This window comes from Bufo gargarizans, chromosome 3 (genome assembly GCF_014858855.1).
Source record: "Bufo gargarizans isolate SCDJY-AF-19 chromosome 3, ASM1485885v1, whole genome shotgun sequence".
Taxonomy (NCBI): domain Eukaryota; kingdom Metazoa; phylum Chordata; class Amphibia; order Anura; family Bufonidae; genus Bufo; species Bufo gargarizans.
The window spans coordinates 579,935,116-579,958,409 of NC_058082.1; positions in this window are offsets into that span (position 1 = coordinate 579,935,116).

A 23,294-nucleotide genomic window follows, 5' to 3' on the forward strand; every position below is an offset into this window, starting at 1 on the left:
TCTTGTTCATTTTTACTCTCTGACGGTTTGAGTGGACCGAGAGGTGAGCACCCTGTATCCATTTGTTCTATAGGAGCAGCCGCTATCCTATTTTAATTCCTTAACTGTGTCATACTACCTGTCCAGATGAGGAAGATGTAGATGTATCGCCACCACCGCAACACATGTTTGAAGTGGTGGGACACATAGACGACATCCTGCTCAAAACATCTCATATAAATACTGGCGTAGGTGGGAGCCACATTCGAGCCCATGACCACGCCCCATAAGAATGCGACATCAAAAGATGCCAAAAATATTGTATCAGTATCATCCAACTCAACTGTCTCCAATTTGCATATCCTGAATATAGGACGACGCTCCCGTGGCAAAAATACGTAGAATAGCAATATTTTATTTTGTCATTAAACTATCCAATATATATATATATATATATATATATATATATAGTTACACAGTGAGAGGTTTTGTCTGGGAAAACAGGTATTTTCCTCCGAGCATGTGCTGCTGGGCTGATTTACACCCAGGTGAGGTCAAATAGTAACATAGTAACATAGTACATAAGGCCAAAAAATACATTTGTCCATCCATTTCGGGCCTGTTATCCTGCAAGTTGATCCAGATGAAGGCAAAAAAAAAAAACTGTGAAGTAGAAGCCAATTTTCCCCACTTTAGGGGAATAAAAAATTCCTTCCCGACTCCAATCAGGCAATCAGAATAACTCCCTGGATCAACAACCCCTCTCTAGTAGCTATAGCCTGTAATATTATTACACTCCAGAAATACATCCAGGCCCCTCTTGAATTCCTTTATTGTACTCACCATCACCACCTCCTCAGGCAGAGAGTTCCATAGTCTCACTGCTCTTATCGTAAAGAATCCTATATGTCTGTGTACAAACCTTCTTTCCTCCAGACGCAGAGGATGTCCCCTCGTCACAGTCACAGTCCTGGGGATAAATAGATGATGGGATAGATCTCTGTACTGTCCCCTGATATATTTATACATAGTAATTAGATCTCCCCTCAGTCGTCTTTTTTCTAAAGTGAATAACCCTAATTTTAATAATCTTTCAGGGTACTGTAGTTTCCCCATTCCAGTTATTACTTTAGATGCCCTCCTCTGGACCTTCTCCAGCTCTGCTATGTCTGCCTTGTTTACAGGAGCCCAGAACTGTACACAGTACTCCATGTGTGGTCTGACTAGCGATTTGTAAAGTGGTAGGACTATGTTCTCATCACGGGCATCTATGCCCCTTCTGATGCAACCCATTATCTTATTGGCCTTGGCAGCAGCTGCCTGACATTGGTTTTTACTGCTTAGTTTGCTGTTCACTCAAATTCCTAGATCCTTTTCCATGTCAGTGTTACCCAGTGTTTTACCATTTAGTATGTACGGGTGACTTGCATTTTTCCTTCCCATGTGCATAACTTTACATTTATCAGTGTAAAACCTCATCTGCCACTTATCTGCCCAAGCCTCCAATCTATCCAGATCCCTCTGTAGTAGTATACTGTCCTCTTCAGTGTAAATTACTTTACACAGTTTAGTGTCATCTGCGAAAATTGATACTTTACTATGCAAGCCTTCTACAAGATCATTAATAAATATAGTGAAGAGAATAGGGCTCAATACTGACCCCTGAGGTACCCCACTAGTGACAGTGACCCAATCTGAGTGTGTACCGTTAATAACCACCCTCTGTTTTCTATCACTGAGCCAGTTACTTACCCACTTACAGACGTTTTCTCCCAGTCCGAGCATTCTCATTTTATATACTAACCTTTTATGTGGTACAGTGTCAAATGCTTTGGAGAAGTCCAGATATACTACATCCATTGATTCACCGCTGTCAAGTCTAGAACTTACCATTGCTCAAAGAAACTGATTAAATTAGTTTGGCATGACCGATCCCTCATGAAGCCATGCTGATATGGCGTTATTTGCTTATTTCCGTTGAGAAGCTCTAAGATAGCATCTGTTAGAAAACCTTCAAACAGTTTACCCACAACAGATGTTAAACTTACCGGCCTATAGTTTCCAGGCTCTGTTTGTGGACCCTTTTTGAATATTGGCACCACATTTGCCATGTGCCAATCCTGTGGGACATTCCCTGTCAGTATAGAGTCCGCTAATATCAGAAATAAGGGTCTGGCTATGACATTACTTAATTCCATTAGGATACGAGGGTGTATGCCATCCGGTCCTTTTTAAGTCGCTGATATACTTCTTCCTGGGTCAGACAGGACATTTTTAATGGGGAATAATTTTTACATTCTGCATGTCATCTGACAGTTTATTTTCCTCAGTGAATACATTGGAGAAAAAAATATTTAACAGCTTTGCTTTCTCCTCGTCGCTCTTTGCGACTCCCCCCTCATTACTCTTTAAAGGGCCAACACCTTCAGATTTATACTTTTTAACATTTATATAATTAAAGAACAATTTAGGGTTAGTTTTACTCTTTCTGGCAATTAATCTCTCGGTCTCTAGTTTGGCCGCTTTTATTTGTTTTTTACATGTTCTTTTTTTTTTCTTATAGTTTTTCAGTGCTTCCGTGCTACCCTCCTGTTTTAGTGATTTATATGCTTTCTTTTTGTCATTTATTGCTTTCTTTACAGTTCTATTTATCCACATTGGTTTATTTTTGTTCCTTAACCTTTTATTCCTATACGGTATGTACCTCTCACAATGAGATTTTAGGATGCTTTTAAAGATATCCCATTTTGTGGCTGTATTTTTATTTTTGAGGACTTTGTCCCAGTTAGTTAGGCCTATGGCCTCTCTTAGTTGGCTAAATTTAAAATATGAATTGGAAGGTTATTACTTTATGGTCACTATTTCCCAGGTCTCCCCTAACCTGCACGTCTGTTGTTCTGTCAGGCCTATTGGTTAATACTAAGTCCAGTATGGCCGTCCCTCTAGTCGGGTCCTGAACCAGTTGGGAGAGGTAAATGTCTTTGGTCATTGCCAAGAACCTGTTTCCTTTATGAGATATACAAGTTTCAGTTTCTCAGTCTATATCTGGGTAGTTGAAGTCCCCCATAATAACCACCTCATTATGATTTGCCGCCTTGTCTATCTCGTTTAGTAGTAGATTTTCTGTGGTATATTAGGTGGTTTATAGTAAACTCCGATTAGTAATTTATTATTGTTTTTAGCGCCATGTATCTCTACCCACAGTGACTCCACGTGTTCATGTCCCTCACTTATATCTTCACGGAGTGTGGCTTTAGACAAGACTTTACATAAAGGCAAACCCCTCCCCCTCTCCGGTTTTGACAATCCTTTCTAAACAGACTGTAACCTTGTACATTAACTGCCCAGTCATAGCTATCATCCAGCCACATTGTCTCCGTTATTCCCACTATGTCGTAGTTCTTCTCACACATCGCTAATTCCAGTTCCCCAGTTTTATTAGTCAGGGTTCTGGCATTAGTATACATACATTTGAGAGGTTTATGTATATTTTTTACCCTATACCTTTCCTTCTGAACTGTTCTAGTCCCTCCTTCCATTCCTCCCCCAGTCCCATTACCTTGACCCCGGTCTCTATCTGCACTATCTTCCCCTCCTATAATGTAATTTCCCTCCCCCCCAGTCCCTAGTTTAAACACTCCTCCAACCTTCTAGCCATCTTTCTCCCCAACACAGCTGCCCCTTCCCAATTGATGTGCAGCCCCTCCCTATGATAGAGCCTGTAGCCGATAGAGAAGTCGGCCCAGTTCTCCAGGAACCCAAACCCCTCCTTCCTACACCAGGTCTTGAGCCACTTGCTAATCTCCCTAATCCCCCGGTGCCTTTCTTGTGTGGCCCGTGGTACAGGCAGTATTTCGGAAAATACTACCTTTGAGGTCCTTGCCCTAAGCTTTTGACCTAAATCCCTGAAATCATTTTCAAGGACTCTCCACCTACCTTTAACTTTGTCATTGGTTCCGATATGGACCATGACCGCTGGATCTTCTCCAGCCCCTCCAAGTAATCTGTCATCCCGATACGCGATGTGTCGAACTCTAGCACCAGGAAGACAGCACACTGTTCGACGATTACGGTCTTTGTGACAGATTGCCCTATCTGTTCCCCTAATAATGAAGTCTCCCACTACCAGCACCTGTCTGGCCTGCCCTGCTCTCCTGGTTCCTTGCTTACTGGAGCTGACATTCCCCTGACTGGCAGAGGATGTGTCCGGCAGCAGCAGTGCTGTCCCTGGACTGACATCCCCCTCATCTGCCAAACGTGCAAACTTGTTGGGGTGTGTCAGATCAGGGCTAGCCTCCTTGGCACTCTTCCCTCTACCCCGCTTTCTAACTGTTACCCAGCTAGCTACCTCACTTTCATCAGCCTCCTGTCACCCTTCTCTCATCTACCCCAAAGAATGCTTGCTCGGTGAGAAGCAAACTCAAATTGTCAATGCCTCTCAGTGTTGTAACTTGCCCGTTTAGAGACTCGATTTGCGATTCCAAACGAGTAATTTGCTCACATCTTGAACAAAGATATACACCCTGGAACGGCAGTTCCAGGACTGCATACATCTTGCAAGATGTGCACTGGACTGCGTTGTCAATTGTGCAACACGTACTAAATGGGGATTACAACAGTAAAAAATTAAAACAGTAAATATAATTTAGAATTAGACCCTGTCTGATGTAGTTGAAGGACTAGCTAGAATCAAGCCAACAACACACAAGGAAATTATATCCAACCTTAGTTTCCTGCTCCTTGTCTTAAACTCCTTTTCTTTAACTCCACTTATTTAGAAGCCCACTTAGTAGAGCAAGCTTTAGGAAGAGTAAGCTCTGGGGGAGTTCATTGGTTCAATGTATAGCACCTGGTTGCCCAGGCCACTCCCCTTAATCAAGCAGAGGAAAAAAAATGGGTTTAAATGGCAATACACAGCAGAGAAAAAAAAAAGGTTTTAAATGGCAGTACTAAAATGCAAAAACTTAACTTTCAACGATCTCTGCTTCAAACCACACTCAGCCACCTGCAATCACTCCCACAAAACCACACTCAGCAGTGCACCAGAAGTCCTTTTCTTTAACTTCACTTAATACCGGAGCGGATTTTAAGTGCTGGTCCGGGTTTTGGCAGCACCTGGCTGTCCTTAAATAGACAACTGGGCTCAGAAACTAGGTATCTGTGTTGGGATCCGGGAGCCTTGTGTCTGGATGAAGGCTTGCTACCTGTTTGGCATGAAAATAGGTTGGTGCTGCTATGGTCAAGGACTCTTTAATGCAGAATTTCCGCATGGTGTGAATTAACACCAACACCGCAAGGTGACTTTTTGTTTGATTATGACAGTTTTTTTTCCCACTTGCCTAAAGTGTGAATAAAACACTGAACTGTTTGATCCAAAGAATTTTTTGTTGACTCTATACTGCATCCGTTAATCCTGTAATCCTGTCTACCAGAGCGAAATCCCACAATTGGTGGAGGATGCGGGCTCAGCAGTGAGGCTGGCATGAAAGCCCTTTTTTTGGTTTCTGCTATAAAGCTACCAGTAATCTAAATCTAAAAGGAGGGTTCTGTCGGGAGGGGGTTCGGCAAACCCTGGAAACCTCCAACCCAGGCCCGGAGATTTGAGCTGATAAAACCCACCCAGGATGTACCCACGGCAGACCTGACTCCGATAGTCTGCTGGCAGTGTCAGGAGTCTGGCCATGTAAGGGCTGACTGTTCCCATCGGGTTGAGCCCATGGATAGTGATGAACGAACATCGGCCGGGACGATCAAATGTTTGCGAAACGCGCGTTTCGCGAACGCGCGTTCGCGGTGGGCCCCATTCACTTTAATGGCAGGCGAACCTGAAAAACCTTCAGGTCATATTTTCAGCCAGCAAACACTTACTAGAAGTACACAAATACACAATTCAGTGAATGTATTCAATGCATTCCCGCTTTTTGAAACAGCTCTGACTTTCTGAGCACCTGTCATGATTCCTGAGGTTCTACAATGCCCAAACAGTAGAAAACCCCCACAAATGACCCCATTTCGGAAAGTAGACACCCTAAGGTATTCGCTGATGGGCATAGTGAGTTCATAGAACTTTTTATTTTTTGTCACAAGTTAGCGGAAAATGATGATGATTTTATTTATTTATTTTTTTTCTTACAAAGTCTCATATTCCACTAACTTGCGACAAAGAATAAAAAATTCTAGGAACTCGCCATGCCCCTCACGGAATACCTTGGGGTGTCTTCTTTCCAAAATGGGGTCACTTGTGGCGTAGTTATACTGCCCTGGCAATTTAGGGGCCCAAATGTGTGAGAAGAACTTTGCAATCAAAATGTGTAAAAAATGACCGGTGAAATCCAAAAGGTGCACTTTGGAATATGTGCCCCTTTGCCCACCTTGGCAGCAAAAAAGTGTGACACATCTGGTATCGCCGTACTCAGGAGAAGTTGGGGAATGTGTTTTGGGGTGTCATTTTACATATACCCATGCTGGATGAGAGAAATATCTTGGCAAAAGACAACTTTTCCCATTTTTTTATACAAAGTTGGCATTTGACCAAGATATTTTTCTCACACATTTGGGCCCCTAAATTGCCAGGGCAGTATAACTACGCCACAAGTGACCCCATTTTGGAAAGAAGACACCCCAAGGTATTCCGTGAGGGGCATGGCGAGTTCCTAGAATCTTTTATTTTTTGTCGCAAGTTAGTGGAATATGAGACTTTGTAAGGAAAAAAGAAAAAAAAAGAAAAATCATCATTTTCCGCTAACTTGTGACAAAAATAAAAAATTCTAGGAACTCGCCATGCCCCTCACGGAATACCTTGGGGTGTCTTCTTTCCAAAATAGGGTCACTTGTGGCGTAGTTATACTGCCCTGGCAATTTAGGGGCCCAAATGTGTAAGAAGTACCTTGCAATCAAAATCTGTAAAAAATGGCCTGTGAAATCCGAAAGGTGCACTTTGGAATATGCGCCCCTTTGCCCACCTTGGCTGCAAAAAAGTGTCACACATCTGGTATTGTCACACATCTGGTATTGCCGTGTCACACATCTGGTATTGGGGAATGTGTTTTGGGGTGCCATTTTACATATAACCATGCTGGGTGAGAGAAATATCTTGGCAAAAGACAACTTTTCCTATTTTTTTATACAAAGTTGGCATTTGACCAAGATATTTTTCTCACCCAGCATGGGTATATGTAAAATGACACCCCAAAACACATTCCCCAACTTCTCCTGAGTACGGCGATACCAGATGTGTGACACTTTTTTGCAGCCTAGATGCGCAAAGGGGCCCAAATTCCTTTTAGGAGGGCATTTTTAGACATTTGGATCCCAGACTTCTTCTCACACTTTCGGGCCCCTAAAAAGCCAGGGCAGTATAAATACCCCACATGTGACCCCACTTTGGAAAGAAGACACCCCAAGGTATTCAATGAGGGGCCTGGCGAGTTCCTAGAAATTTTTTATTTTTTGCATAAGTTAGCGGAAATTTATTTTTTTGTTTTTTTTCTCACAAAGTCTCACTTTCCGCTAACTTAGGACAAAAATTTCAATCTTTTATGGACTCAATATGCCCCTCACGGAATACCTTGGGGTGTCTTCTTTCCGAAATGGGGTCACATGTGGGGTATTTATACTGCCCTGGCTTTTTAGGGGCCCTAAAGCATGAGAAGAAGTCTGGAATATAAATGTCTAAAAATGTTTACGCATTTGGATTCCGTGAGGGGTATGGTGAGTTCATGTGAGATTTTATTTTTTGACACAAGTTAGTGGAATATGAGACAAAAACAAACAAAAAAATTTCCGCTAACTTGTGCCCAAAAAAATTTCTGAATGGAGCCTTACAGGGGGGGGTGATCAATGACGGGGGGTGATCAATGACAGGGGGGGTGATCAATGACAGGGGGGTGATCAATGACAGGGGGGTAATCACCCATATAGACTCCCGGATCACCCCCCTGTCATTGATCACCCCCCTGGTAAGGCTCCATTCAGACGTCCGTATAATTTTTACGGATCCATGGATCGGATCCGCAAAACACATGCGGACGTCTGAATGGAGCCTTACAGGGGGGTTATCAATGACAGGCGGTGATCAGGGTGATTACCCCCCTGTCACTGATCACCCCCCCTGTAAGGCTCCATTCAGACATCCGCATGATTTTTTACGGATCCATGGATACATGGATCGGATCCACAAAACACATGCGGACGTCTGAATGGAGCCTTACAGGGGGGTTATCAATGACAGGGGGTGATCAGGGTGATCACCCCCCTGTCACTGATCACCCCCCCTGTAAGGCTCCATTCAGACATCCGCATGATTTTTTACGGATCCATGGATACATGGATCGGATCCACAAAACACATGCGGACGTCTGAATGGAGCCTTACAGGGAGGTTATCAATGACAGGGGGTGATCAGGGTGATCACTCCCCTGTCACTGATCACCCCCCCTGTAAGGCACCATTCAGACATCCGCATGATTTTTTACGGATCCATGGATACATGGATCGGATCCACAAAACACATGCGGACGTCTGAATGGAGCCTTACAGGGGGGTTATCAATGACAGGGGGTGATCAGGGTGATCACCCCCCTGTCACTGATCACCCCCCCTGTAAGGCTCCATTCAGACATCCGCATGATTTTTTACGGATCCATGGATACATGGATCGGATCCACAAAACACATGCGGACGTCTGAATGGAGCCTTACAGGGAGGTTATCAATGACAGGGGGTGATCAGGGTGATCAGGGTGATCACTCCCCTGTCACTGATCACCCCCCCTGTAAGGCACCATTCAGACATCCGCATGATTTTTTACGGATCCATGGATACATGGATCGGATCCACAAAACACATGCGGACGTCTGAATGGAGCCTTACAGGGGGGTTATCAATGACAGGGGGTGATCAGGGTGATCACCCCCCTGTCACTGATCACCCCCCCTGTAAGGCTCCATTCAGACATCCGCATGATTTTTTACGGATCTATGGATACATGGATCGGATCCACAAAACACATGCGGACGTCTAAATGGAGCCTTACAGGGGGGTTATCAATGACAGGGGGTGATCAGGGTGATCACCCCCCTGTCACTGATCACCCCCCCTGTAAGGCTCCATTCAGACATCCGCATGATTTTTTACGGATCCATGGATACATGGATCGGATCCACAAAACACATGCGGACGTCTGAATGGAGCCTTACAGGGAGGTTATCAATGACAGGGGGTGATCAGGGTGATCAGGGTGATCACCCCCCTGTCACTGATCACCCCCCCTGTAAGGCTCCATTCAGACATCCGCATGATTTTTTACGGATCCATGGATACATGGATCGGATCCACAAAACACATGCGGACGTCTGAATGGAGCCTTACAGGGGGGTTATCAATGACAGGGGGTGATCAGGGTGATCACCCCCCTGTCACTGATCACCCCCCCTGTAAGGCTCCATTCAGACATCCGCATGATTTTTTACGGATCCATGGATACATGGATCGGATCCACAAAACACATGCGGACGTCTGAATGGAGCCTTACAGGGGGGTGATCAATGACAGGGGGGTGATCAGGGAGTGTATATGGGTGATCACCCGCCTGTCATTGATCACCCCCTGTAAGGCTCCATTCAGACGTCCGCATGTGTTTTGCGGATCCGATCCATGTATCCATGGATCCGTAAAAATCATGCGGACGTCTGAATGGAGCCTTACAGGGGGGTGATCAATGACAGGGGGTGATCAGGGAGTGTATATGGGTGATCACCCGCCTGTCATTGATCACCCCCCTGTAACGCTCCTTTCAGACGTCCGCATGATTTTTACGGATCCATGGATACATGGATCGGATCCACAAAACACATGCGGACGTCTGAATGGAGCCTTACAGGGGGGTGATCAATGACAGGGGGGTGATCAGGGAGTGTATATGGGTGATCACCCGCCTGTCATTGATCACCCCCTGTAAGGCTCCATTCAGACGTCCGCATGTGTTTTGCGGATCCGATCCATGTATCCATGGATCCGTAAAAATCATGCGGATGTCTGAATGGAGCCTTACAGGGGGGTGATCAATGACAGGGGGTGATCAGGGAGTGTATATGGGTGATCACCCGCCTGTCATTGATCACCCACCTGTAACGCTCCTTTCAGACGTCCGCATGATTTTTACGGATCCATGGATACATGGATCGGATCCACAAACACATGCGGACGTCTGAATGGAGCCTTACAGGGGGGTGATCAATGACAGGGGGTGATCAGGGAGTGTATATGGGTGATCACCCGCCTGTCATTGATCACCCCCTGTAAGGCTCCATTCAGACGTCCGCATGTGTTTTGCGGATCCGATCCATGTATCCATGGATCCGTAAAAATCATGCGGACGTCTGAATGGAGCCTTACAGGGGGGTGATCAATGACAGGGGGTGATCAGGGAGTGTATATGGGTGATCACCCGCCTGTCATTGATCACCCCCCTGTAACGCTCCTTTCAGACGTCCGCATGATTTTACGGATCCATGGATACATGGATCGGATCCACAAAACACATGCGGACGTCTGAATGGAGCCTTACAGGGGGGTGATCAATGACAGGGGGGTGATCAGGGAGTGTATATGGGTGATCACCTGCCTGTCATTGATCACCCCCTGTAAGGCTCCATTCAGACGTCCGCATGTGTTTTGCGGATCCGATCCATGTATCCATGGATCCGTAAAAATCATGCGGACGTCTGAATGGAGCCTTACAGGGGGGTGATCAATGACAGGGGGTGATCACGGAGTGTATATGGGTGATCACCCGCCTGTCATTGATCACCCCCCTGTAACGCTCCTTTCAGACGTCCGCATGATTTTTACGGATCCATGGATACATGGATCGGATCCACAAAACACATGCGGACGTCTGAATGGAGCCTTACAGGGGGGTGATCAATGACAGGGGGGTGATCAGGGAGTGTATATGGGTGATCACCCGCCTGTCATTGATCACCCCCTGTAAGGCTCCATTCAGACGTCCGCATGTGTTTTGCGGATCCGATCCATGTATCCATGGATCCGTAAAAATCATGCGGACGTCTGAATGGAGCCTTACAGGGGGGTGATCAATGACAGGGGGGTGATCATGACAGGGGGTGATCAGGGAGTGTATATGGGTGATCACCCGCCTGTCATTGATCACCCCCCTGTAAGGCTCCATTTAGACGTCCGTATGCGTTTTGCGGATCCGATCCATGTATCCGTGGATCCGTAAAAATCATACGGACGTCTGAACGGAGCCTGACAGGGGGGTGATCAATGACAGGGCGGTGATCAATGACAGGGGGGTGATCAGGGAGTTTATATGGGGTGATCATGGGTGATCAGGGGTTTATAAGGGGTTAATAAGTGAGGGGGGGGTGTAGTGTAGTGTGGTGTTTGGTGCGACTGTACTGACCTACCTGAGTCCTCTGGTGGTCGATCCTAACAAAAGGGACCACCAGAGGACCAGGTAGGAGGTATATTAGACGCTGTTATGAAACAGCATCTAATATACCTGTTAGGGGTTAAAAAAATTCGGATCTCCAGCCTGCCAGCGACGATCGCCGCTGGCAGGCTGGAGATCCACTCGCTTACCTTCCGTTCCTGTGAGCGCGCGCGCCTGTGTGCGCGCGTTCACAGGAAATCTCGCGTCTCGCGAGATGACGCATATATGCGTGACTGTGCGCAGGGCTGCCACCTCCGGACCGCACATCTGCGTTAGGCGGTCCGGAGGTGGTTAATGTCACTCATCTGCCTTGTGGGTAGCCAAAATCCATGAAACTTCCAGGATAGGTTTGGGAAGCTAGGAACTTAGGTTGTGCAAAGTTTCAAGGCAATTGTTTTAGGCACATGATGGTACATTATGGTACATTAAGCCATTTTCACATTAAATGTTTTAGGATGTCCCCCTAAGTTATGTAGTGGCTCCTGCCTCATAACATACATAACTTTGGCGTATGCACCACCAGTCTAAATCTATGCCAGCTCCCTTGCTGGTGTAGATTTAGAAAATTTTCTATGCCTAAAACAGGTGTAGATTAGAAATGAAACGGAACTGCCCTGTTTACCTGGCAGGAGTGGGGAGAAGTCACAGATTGCGGAGAAAATTACCTTTGTGCCGCAATCTGCAACAGATATACTCCAGAAAACTGTAGTTTAAATGACTCCCAAAGAGTACACAAAATTGGTATTGTCCATAATGAGTTAAGTTATGATATTATTGCATTATTTAAAAGAAACCCGTCATCAACTTTTTTTATATAAAAAAAAAAAAGTCTTCCTGTCTTTCCATGTCCGTTCTGTTTTTTTTGCGGACCATATACAGAACCATTCATTTCAATGGTTCCGCAAAAAAAAAACTGTGCATTCCGTTTCAGTATGTCAGTATTTATGTTCCACAAAAAAATAGAACATGTCCTATTATTGTCTGCATCACGGACAAGGATAGGACTGTTCTATTAGGGGACCGCAAAATACATACGTTCGTGTGCATGAGGCCTAAATATAATTATCACAAGGCAATCTTTTAGTAAAAGAAAAGACATTGCAAGGAAAATCCATGCTCAGTCAGACATTTTACCTGCAGCTTGTTTGGACACAAAGAGTGGTTAGTAGCAGGATATACCCATTTATAATGTTTATATGCTCTGGTAGGACATATGCACTAAGGTTTGCACTATTGATTGAGTTTTGTTTATATTAGTGTTACATAGCAACATGATGTCACTATCAGGTGACTGGTCATGTGACTGGGGGCGTATGCCTTCAATCTTGTCACATGACCGCTCACGTGATTAGGGGGCGGTAATTCAAAAGGTGTATTTAAATGGTGCATTGCACATGTTGTATAGAGCTACCATCACCTGTTATTTGATAAAGGCAAATATTTATGCCGAAACGCGCGTCACACATCGGTGACGAATAAAGAAGTTTCTTTTCAGCAAAGAAAAAACTGAGTGCTGGTCTTTCTAAATATATATGCACTAAGGTTGTCATGATGTAACTATGACTTTAATAACACACTCTACTATATAACACAGCATAACCTTAGACATACAGTCTTAAATTGGACCAGTTTTATCATAGTGGTTGATGCTGGATGATTAATCTATGGCATCTTCTGACTGTCTAGTCTTAGTTTATGCCACCTATAAGTTTATGCCATAACGTACAGTATGTACCCCAGTTTATTGGCGCAAATTGAACAAAAAACCTGACACGTTTTCAACAGTAAATCTGCCCCAAGGGATCAAAGTATATTACTTTTATTTCTTTTACGGCAGTGGGTGTGGAACCACTGTGTCAACTGAACACATTTGACTAGGGGCGACTCCAAAGGCATTATCCCAGAAGTCCCCTGATTTTCACCCTTTAATCCCTGTACAGGAATCATGACTTCAATATAGGGGATTTACGAGGTCACTACCCCCTGGACAAGTCTCTGTTTGGTTCACAGCTGACCCATGGGGGTCAAGAGACAACAGTGTAGAACACGAAGGGATCAGGCATCCAATGAGTAGAATGAGGTCAGGGCCAGCAGGCCAAGGTAAGTTTGGAGATCAGGTAGAGGTGAGGTCAAATCCGGGAAATAGGCAAAAATTGGTATACGGACATACAAACGTATAAGAGCACACCTATGCACAGTACTAGCAGACTAGAAACTATTGGTCAAGCACCCTCCCACAGGGGAAGGTGCCTTAAGTATCCTAAGGTGGCAGCCATTGGCTGGTGAAGATTAGGGTGTGCACGCTGGCCCTTTAAGTGCCAGTGGGAGGGCATGCCAGACCAATAGAGGCTTAGCTGGCAAGCAGGCCACAGCCTGTGTGGAGGGACAGAGGTAACTGCCGAGCGAGTCGACTCGGGTGAAAAGGAGAGAAAGAGGCAGGTCTGCACCTTGACCTAGAGCACGCTTGGTTGAGTGGGTGAGTAAACCAGCAGCAGCCAACTTCTGGAATTTTGTACTGGTCTGTGGAGTAATTTCTGCTATAATGTTATCAACTTTTGTTCTACATTAAATAAAAGTCCCCAAAAACGGTAAATGATAATTATATCTTTCTGTTTGCCTCTCCAATCTTTGGTTCCAATTTTCTGTATTTATAAAAATGCACATATGATCCAATGAATATATTTTTTTCCATTAAAATGAAATGCAAATCATGAGATATGGACAGACTGGGCAAATTACTTTCTTCTGTCTGACAAGAATGGTGTCTACTGACGCATGTCCAAAAATACAGTGATATTTGATGATTAAACCGCAGAGTATAAATTTCTCGAAATTAAACATGCATTTCCTTTAGTTACACTTGGGGGACTCAAAGTCAAAATGAAAAGGTGTTCAGCATGAACAGTTTCATTGGGGAAAGAAATCTCAAGTGATAAATAAAGAAAAAAAAACTGCTATGAAAAATGGAAAGTGGATTTACACCTTAGTTACTCCAAATATTCTTGTTAAATCCATTAACTGGATTCTAACTTTAATAGAAATCTGACTTGAAAGGAAAAGACGAAATATAATTAATATGGCTGTGCAAAATGTTCTGATGCAAATAAGGTAATAACCCCATAATTTCATGTCAAAGTGATATGTTTCACTATGTTCTCATTATGTAGAAAAATAATATTGTTCAGCAGGTCTGGAAACATTTCTTTTGGTTCACTGAGCAGAAGTAACATATGTGCTATTTAATGTCTATAAAGTTAATGTGGTGGCCCCAGTTCATGTGTGAGTGTTCTAAGCTGGCGCCACATCCGTTGAGCATGTACATTTGTTACACCGTTCCTCATTATATATGCCCTATAATGCTATACGCTCCATAAGAGTTGAGTGGATCAAGGCCAAGTTCTTGAATGGTGTTTTGAGAAATCTAAATTAAAGGTCACTAGTTTTAGCTCATTATTTATTACTCACTTATATAGGGCTGACATATTCCGCAACACTTTACAGACATTATCATCACTGTCCTCAATGGGGCTCACAATCTAAGGTCCCTATCAGTATGTTTTTGGAGTGTGGTAGGAAACCGGAGAACCCGGAGGAAACCCACGCAGACACAGGGAGAACCTACAAACTCCACGCAGATGTTGTTCTTGGTCGGATTTGAACCTAGGACCCCAGCACTACAAGGTATACTTGTGTACTTCAAACCATGTTTCACATCTATGCAGGTGCCCATAACTGAACTAAACGTTGGTGATGACCGACACAGTCAGTTATAGAAAAGTTATCCAACGCTCACCCATTTTTAGATTAAAAGAAACTATGTTTATTCCATCAGTTAAATATAGATACACAAATTCGTACAGTAGGGAAAACTAACACATTTTGAACCCTCATTGGTCGTAGTCAACTAACTGATTGGGGTATTCCCATCTTAAAGATAAGAATACCCCATTATACCACATCATTTTTCCATAGACAGTACTTGCCCAAATAAGTTTTGTTTTGGTAATTCTGGTCCCTCTTAGAGACCCATGTCTGTGTCCAGTAGCAGTGGTCATGCATGCACGTCACTTTATATTCTTCATTAAAACTGGCTAGGTTCTTACGGCACACATATATCTAGAACATGATCAGTAGCTCCTTGCTTGGTACCATCTTAAAACTCTCCTATTCATGAGAAGGAAGCACTGCATATGCATTATATCCCTGGAACCGTTCACTTAACTATCTTGAAATTAATAAGCCTTTTATTACCGGTAGGCTCTAGAGACAATATGACATTGTGATTTGCTAATACTTGGAACAGGTACTCTAAAGTCTGTTTGAATTCTCAGGTACATGTGATTGCTCAGTGATATTTTTTTTCTAGAGTATCCCAAAACCATGACAAAAAAGGCATAAAACAGGCACCAACAACAAAGCAAGTGTTAGTTGAGTTATGGATAATGGTCTAATAGTGCTGCGAAACACCACCTGGGAATCCACAAAGAACCCTCCACACCTGTAACTTTACTGATGTGCCCCAACAACCTACTGAGGTGACACTTTCCTTGGCCTTACAACTAGACCTATCTGTTCCATTTTCAAACACCTTTCCTCCATTAGCTGTGGGTGGACTCAGGCTTTTAGTCCACAACCAGAATGTCACATTAGCAGCCACAAACACTGCTATCTTCTTTTGGTGGGAGAGATTCTTTTAATAAGCTCCACCTCCTAGTGGCATTATGATTACAGCTCATGGCCCCGAGGAGCCCCACGTCCCCTATGCACTGACTCTTACCTTGTGACTGGTGAAGAACTGCCATCTCATGAAACATCAACATTTTATTTTTGAAACACAAATATACCAGTGCTAGCCTCCACAGTCCAACCTTTATGGGTAGGAAGTGTACAACATAAGTCCGACATGTTGAACATGCTGACAAAGTTCTGGCAGCAAGGGCGTAGCTATAGGGGATTCAGGGGAAGCTTTGGGGCCCAAACTCAGAAGGGGCCCACTCAAGAGGAGGACTAAAATATTTTATTGTCAGGGCCCCCTCAACAGTATTATAAAATGATATTCTATACAGTGACACTGTGGGAAACGGACAGACCAGCTGCCGGGCCTTATATGAGAGAGAGATTTTGACTAGCCACAAGAGTTGGGGTTGCACAAGAAGAGGGGGTTGCGAAAAAGTTGCTGAGGAGGGCCCCATTCAAAAATTTGCTGTGGGGCCCAGTCATTTCTAGCTAAACCAATGACTGACATAAAACAATAAGGTAGGTGCTATCACCCCTTTACACATGTATCCTGGAAGCAGTCAAGTCCTGTATAAGATGACGGACTGTAACCAAGATCATTTAGTCTGCATTCTGTAACACTGTCTGGGAGACTGTGTGTAACATTGTGGGTTACTTGTGAGGGTATACCACAACTAAGAAAATTGTGTGCAGTGGCTGTGAGTACGGAGAGAGTGCAACCTGGGAGTGCATGTGCACATTATGCATTACTGTGCCACATGGAGAGTTAACCACAGAGGTAAATACAAATACAACCATCTTGCTTCTTCTCGGAGGGAACAAAAGAACTTCAATTCCCATGCAGCTGATACAACGCCAGCCAAAGGGAGTGTGAGTTGTTGCCTCTTAAAGAGACAACGGGGGAGATTACTCAAACTGGTGTAAATTAGAACTGGCCTAGCCGCCCATAGCAACCAATCAGATTCCATCTTTCATTTTTCAAAGGAGCTGTGAAAAATGAAAGGTAGAATCTGATTGGTTGCTATGGGCAACTAAGCCAGTTCTAATTTACACCAGTTTGATAAATCTCCCCCAATGTACCCAAAGCATGTGTCACATTGAGCTACCATAACCACTAAACCCAGGACCGGCGTTAGGGGGGGGCAAATGCCCAGAGCCCTGATCCTCTAAGGAATCCAGAGTGGGGAATTTCCCAGCTTAGGGTACTTTCACACTTGCGGCAGAGGATTCCGGCAGGCAGTTCCGTTGCATTTGCGGATCCATCTGACAAATGCATTGCAATACCTGATCCGTCTTTTCCGGTTGTCATCCGTAAAAAACGGATCCAGTATTTTTTTTTCTCACAGATTTAAAGGTCTGCGCATGCGCGGACCGGAAGAACGGATCCGTCAATGTGGAAATTTTAATGCCGGATCCGGCACTAATAAATTTCAATGGAAATGAATGCCGAATCCGGCATTCCGGCAAGTGTTCCGGATTTTTGGCCGGAGATAAAACTGCACATGCTGCGGTATTTTCTCTAGCCAAAAAACTTAAGAGGGACTGAACTGATGTATCCTAATGCATACTGAACGGTTTGTTCTCCATTCAGAATGCATTAGGATAAAACTGACCAGTTTTTTTCCGGTATTGAGCCCCTGTGACGGAACTCAATACCGGAAAAGAAAAATGCTAGTGTAAAAGTATACTTAGGAGTCCCTGCTCTGACTCCATATATGGAGTCAGTTATAAACATGAAAGGGGTATGCTCAACCATTGTCATTATGCTTAGGGACACCCTGTGTATATAAATCTAATTTAGACTCTGTTTTTGAAATGTAACTATGGGGATTTGAACTCACAGCCTTCTACATTAAGGGCAAGAACCTTAACCACTGGGCTATAGAGCTCAATGCTATGTCAAAGGCTGGAAAAACCTCATAGAAGTTTCTCTTGTATAATACAAGAGAAACGTCTATGCTGTTTTTAACAGAAGAAAAACTTCTATGATTTTTTTCAGTGCTGACATAGAATTGAGCACTATAGTCCAGTGGTTAAGGTCTTTTGCCCTTAATGTAGAAGGTTGTGTCAAATCCCTACAGAAACTTTTGAAAAATAGAGGCTAAATAAAACTTAAATACACAGGGTGTTCCCAACAGTGAAAAAAGTGATTTTATTGAGAAAAAAATGGCGCAAAACGTAAAATATGATCAAATAACACCCGTGTTAACTAACACCAACTATTTTAACTTGTGTAACCAGTTTTTTTTTTATGTTTCTGTGGGGATTTGAACTCACAACCTTCTACATTACATGTAAAAACCTTAACCACTGGGCTCCATGTTAAGTTACTGCTGAAAAACCTCATAGAAGTTTATCTTGTATAATAGGACAGAAAATTATATGAGGTTTTTCAGCAAAAAGCATACCATTGAGCTCTACAGCCCAGTGGTTAAGGTTTTGCCCTTAATGTAGAAGGTTGTGACTTTGAATCCCACAGAAACATTTTAAAATAGAGGCTAAATGAAACTTAAATACACAGGATGTCCCCAACAGTGAAAAGTTAGATTTTATTGAGAAAAAAAAAATGGAGCAAAACTTAAAATATGATCGAATAGCACCCGTATTAACCCACACCAACCTTTTTAACTTATGTAACCAGTATTTTTTGTTGGGAAAGGTGGCAACCCTAACAGTCCTCTCAGGACCTCTACAGGCCGCTCACTGCAGCAAGCTAAGCCTCATCAGGACTCACTTCATTAAAATAAAATAAAATCTTTTCATCGAGATATTCTGACCATCATAACTTTTTTATAGTTATGTCTACAGAGATGTGTGGGGGCTTTTTTGCAGGACGATCTGTCATTTTTGACAATACCATTTGGGTTGTGTATGACTTGATCACTTTTTATTCAATTTTCTTGGGCGATAAAGTGATGAAAAAAACTTGAAACAGCCCTTTTTACATTTTTTTCTGTTACCCCATTCACAATTCTTTTTATATTTTAATAGTATGGGTGCTTTCGCATGCGGTGATCCCCATAATTCTATTTTTTTTTTTTGTTTCTTTTTATTTTGGGGAATTAGGGTGATTATAATTTTTATGGGTTTTTTTCAAAACTTTTTTTACATATTTTTTTCTTTTTCTTAAGTCCCTCAAGTGGACCCCACTTTACAATCATCAGATGTAAATTGCTCCATTATTCTGTATAGAAATCACTTTATCACAGTACAGTGCTGCCATCTAGTGGCCTTAACTGGGATATACTAACAATGAGCCTGGAAGCCTAGTACAGGCTGCGACTAATTTTTAGAACAGTGTGCTTTCCTTGATCTCCTCTGAGAGAAAGCACGCCTGAAGAGGAATCCCGCGCTTCTGGTTTAACACTTTCAGATGCCGTGAGTAAGGGGAACTCATTGCTGTGAGAGAAGGGGGCATGTGGCATATTCTGGGGCCATGAGGGTGAAAAACTGTGTGAGGAGATTTACGGGGTGTAAATCTGTGTTGTTAGCACATTATTACAAGATTTGGGGCCCCACTTTTGATTTTGCCCAGGGCCACATTTTGTCTAAAACCGGCCCTGACAAAACCTGTTGCCAGTGGAGAGACTACTGTAACCCCCAAGCATGTAGCCCCACATGTGTCAAGCAAATGTCACCTTAAATGGTCACTGTACCTGCAATAATCTTTACATGAATCAAAAGTGCAGGTGAATATTAAAAACATTTCAATATATCTTATCAGAGAAAATCGCCTTTTCTTTCTTTCTAAAACTGTTTACTCCTCCCCTCTACATTAGACTTATATGGAAAGTCTGTAATCTAATCCTTCAGTGAGCTGGCAGTCTGTCTTCTTTTCGTTAGTGAGTTTCATCGGATAATGTTAGTTTAGGAGATGGGGAGAAAAATACATTTTTCTCTGACAAGATATATTACAAAGTTTCTTATATTCTGCTTCAATAGTTTTTCATTTTAAACGGTTAAAGAAAGTACATTACGGTTTGATTTGTTACAGTGTCAAGCAGAATACCATTATAATCTGGTAATCAAAGGAAAATATAAATTCCAATATAATACAATTATTCAGATAACATTATTTTAAGTAAAGCATCATCCTATTCTTTATTGTGCTTCAATGAAGCAACCTTCTAGTTGGTGCTTGGAGCCTGCTTTGTGTGGCCAAAAAGTATTGTGTATATTCAACCGTACTTTTAATTAATGCAAATTCTGTGGAAAGAACAGTGACCACTTAAATTATAATTGTGCCCACCTGATTACTTCTGCTATGCTAGAGTGGGGATCCATGCACTCCACTCAGGTCCAAAAGATTTTTTTTGTAAGGTCTGACCCCCTTACACATATACCTATTATGCAGCCCTATTAAAGTCAAACTTAATATATAACATTTCAATTTTTATATGAAGTTTTCAAAAATTAGGTCACAATTTCCAATGTGAACTAATTCTTAGTATTCACTTGCACATGATTCAGTCAGTGGTATGAAGCTTTTTAATGTAGCATTTCCCACCCTTTTCCATGGTTGTCTGCTGTATGTCTCTGAATGCAGGAGGAACAAGTAATAAGACAATTTAAAACTCTAACACTATAAAATATAGCATTAGTGATAAAGGGTGGACAGTTAGTAGGTCAGTGCCCTGTAGCCATAGCCAATAGCTGCATGCCACTCCACTGAATGGTGCTCCCCTTGGATAGTGTGGAAGTGTTGTCAAAATGGATTTCACAGGTCAAATACTGTCCTAACACCCCTAGATAATTAGTATGTGGGGAGAGTGAAAGAAAAAACATGGATATGTTTACTTACGTAAATTGGGTCAGTTTTATAAAAAGTTATATTTTAGTTATGCCCGCTGTTATGGGTGAGAGGCTAGATCCTTATCTAGGGCAAGAATAGGTAAGTCCTTGTTTTGGATTTTCTGGTGTGATTGAAATCTTTTTGGAGGACTAACCTGTAGGATATGCAGAACTCCTCTTTTTGGATCTTTTATCATGTCTTAACATTTTCTATATTATACACTGATTTATAACAGCCGAGTTATCTGTTGTTATTCATTGTCCAATTGAGTAAAAATGATTTTAGAGATTGACCAATATGACCTATTAAAGCAATTCAACTGCTGAACAGCTTAACATATGATTATATAATTAATTAAATTCTCTGATTAAACTGGCATCAAATCACGAAATGTAATCACTAATAGGTCGCCTTTCTAATCAGTGATAATCATGCAAATTTCATTTTTGCGAGGAATGATTCAGTTAACTTAATTCAGCTGAAGTAACATTAGAGCTTCCAACAGGGGAATCTCTCTGTGTACTTTTTATCTTGGCTGTATGTCTGATGGAACGGTCTATATATTGGGTTATTTGATGTTTAACTCTCCAAACAAATATGTAAGGAGACATGTATTTTGCCCTGTAAACACTGCCCATGAGGTTGCCTTCTCGAGAGTATTGTGGCCAAGGCTGGCGGTTGAACATCTGAATAAAGGATTCTGAAGGACATCCTAACAATTAATTAGAGATTAACACATTTGTTCTAGACCAATTTTAATGAGTTACAAATTTCCCTCAAAATTTGGATTCCAGCAAATCCAGAACTTTTATAATTCATTTTGAAGTAAATATAAGGGGTTTTCAATTCACTTCCTTCATCTCCAGTGGTTCTGTTCTCCTAGTTAGCTTAGCGTCACATGACCTGTGATGTCCGCTTCTTTCCTGCACAAGCCCAAGGGAGCAGGGTGGAGAAGGTCAGCCTCTGTGCACACAATGTCCCTATGAAGGGTGTGCTGGTTGGAGCAACAAGACATGCCTCCCTGCACAGTCAATCTACTGGCCACACCCCCCACACTGCCGATCTGCTGGACACCTGCCCTGCAATGCCTGATCTGCTGGCCACACCTGCTGCACAGCCAATCTGCTGTCAACTTACCCTGTATTGCCTGAACGGCTGGCTGAGCTTTCTGACCTGTGTCTCCCCTCCCACAGGATTCTTCAGCAAAGTTTAACCCCTTCTACCATCAGCAGCACAGACTCAGTTACTGAGTAGCTACAGGTGACCTCTTCTCCGGACACTGAAGAGACAAATGCCGTGCACAGGATCTTCCCTGTCTCCTCGCCCTGCAAACACACAGCTGAAAAAGACCAGCAGACTTCTCTCCTCTGTACTCTTCTGCTGGCTGTGAGTATGTGTCTTGCAGAGCAGGCGGAGGGAAAGGCAGTCTTTGTTGACACCCACAAATATTTATGAGGAAAATCTCAGAGATTGGTGTTACACAACCCCACAGCTCTGCAACTGAATGTCAACAAAGAGCCAGAACAGAACTAGAGAAAGGAGTATATATATATTTTGTTTCCCTAAAACTTGCTTAGCTTATGAATATATTGCTGACCATCAGATGTACAGTGCTTTATTATTTTTTTATTTTTTTTAACTCTGTCAACCCTCTTAGAGCCCTGACTACTCAAGGACATTCACAGAGTGGTCCCTAAGCCACTACTGTGTTGTCTTGGCTGTGTGCTTAGTGTCATTGTCTTGTTGGAAGGTAAATCTTTGGCCCGGTCTAAAGGTCCATAGCACTCTGGATTATCTCTGTACTTTGCTCCATTCACCTTTTACTCAACCCTGAACAGTCCCCCTATTAAGCACGAATATTCGAAAAATCTATCTAGTAAAATGTATCTAGAATATCACCATTTCGAAAAATTCACGAATATTTAGAATTTTGTGCTAAATATTCATTTTTAAGAATATTCAGCATTTTTTTCCATCAGAAGTCATGATTCCTCTCTGCTTAAGTTGCTTGTGGGCCAATGACTCATTGGCCCACAAGCAAGAAGCAGGGCGGAATCATGTGTTCAGATGGAAAATATATGAATATTCTAAAAACAAATATATAGTACTATATTCCATAGTGCTATATATTCATTTTTGACCCACGCCTGTATTGAGCGTGCAATATTTGCATATTACGCGATAATTACCTTGCCGATTTTTGAGAAAAAAATAAAAATGTAGAATATAACGAATATACGAATTTGCGACTATATGATGAATATTCTACAAAATATTCGCAAAATATCACAAATTCGAATATGACCCCTGCCGCTCATCACTAGTCTT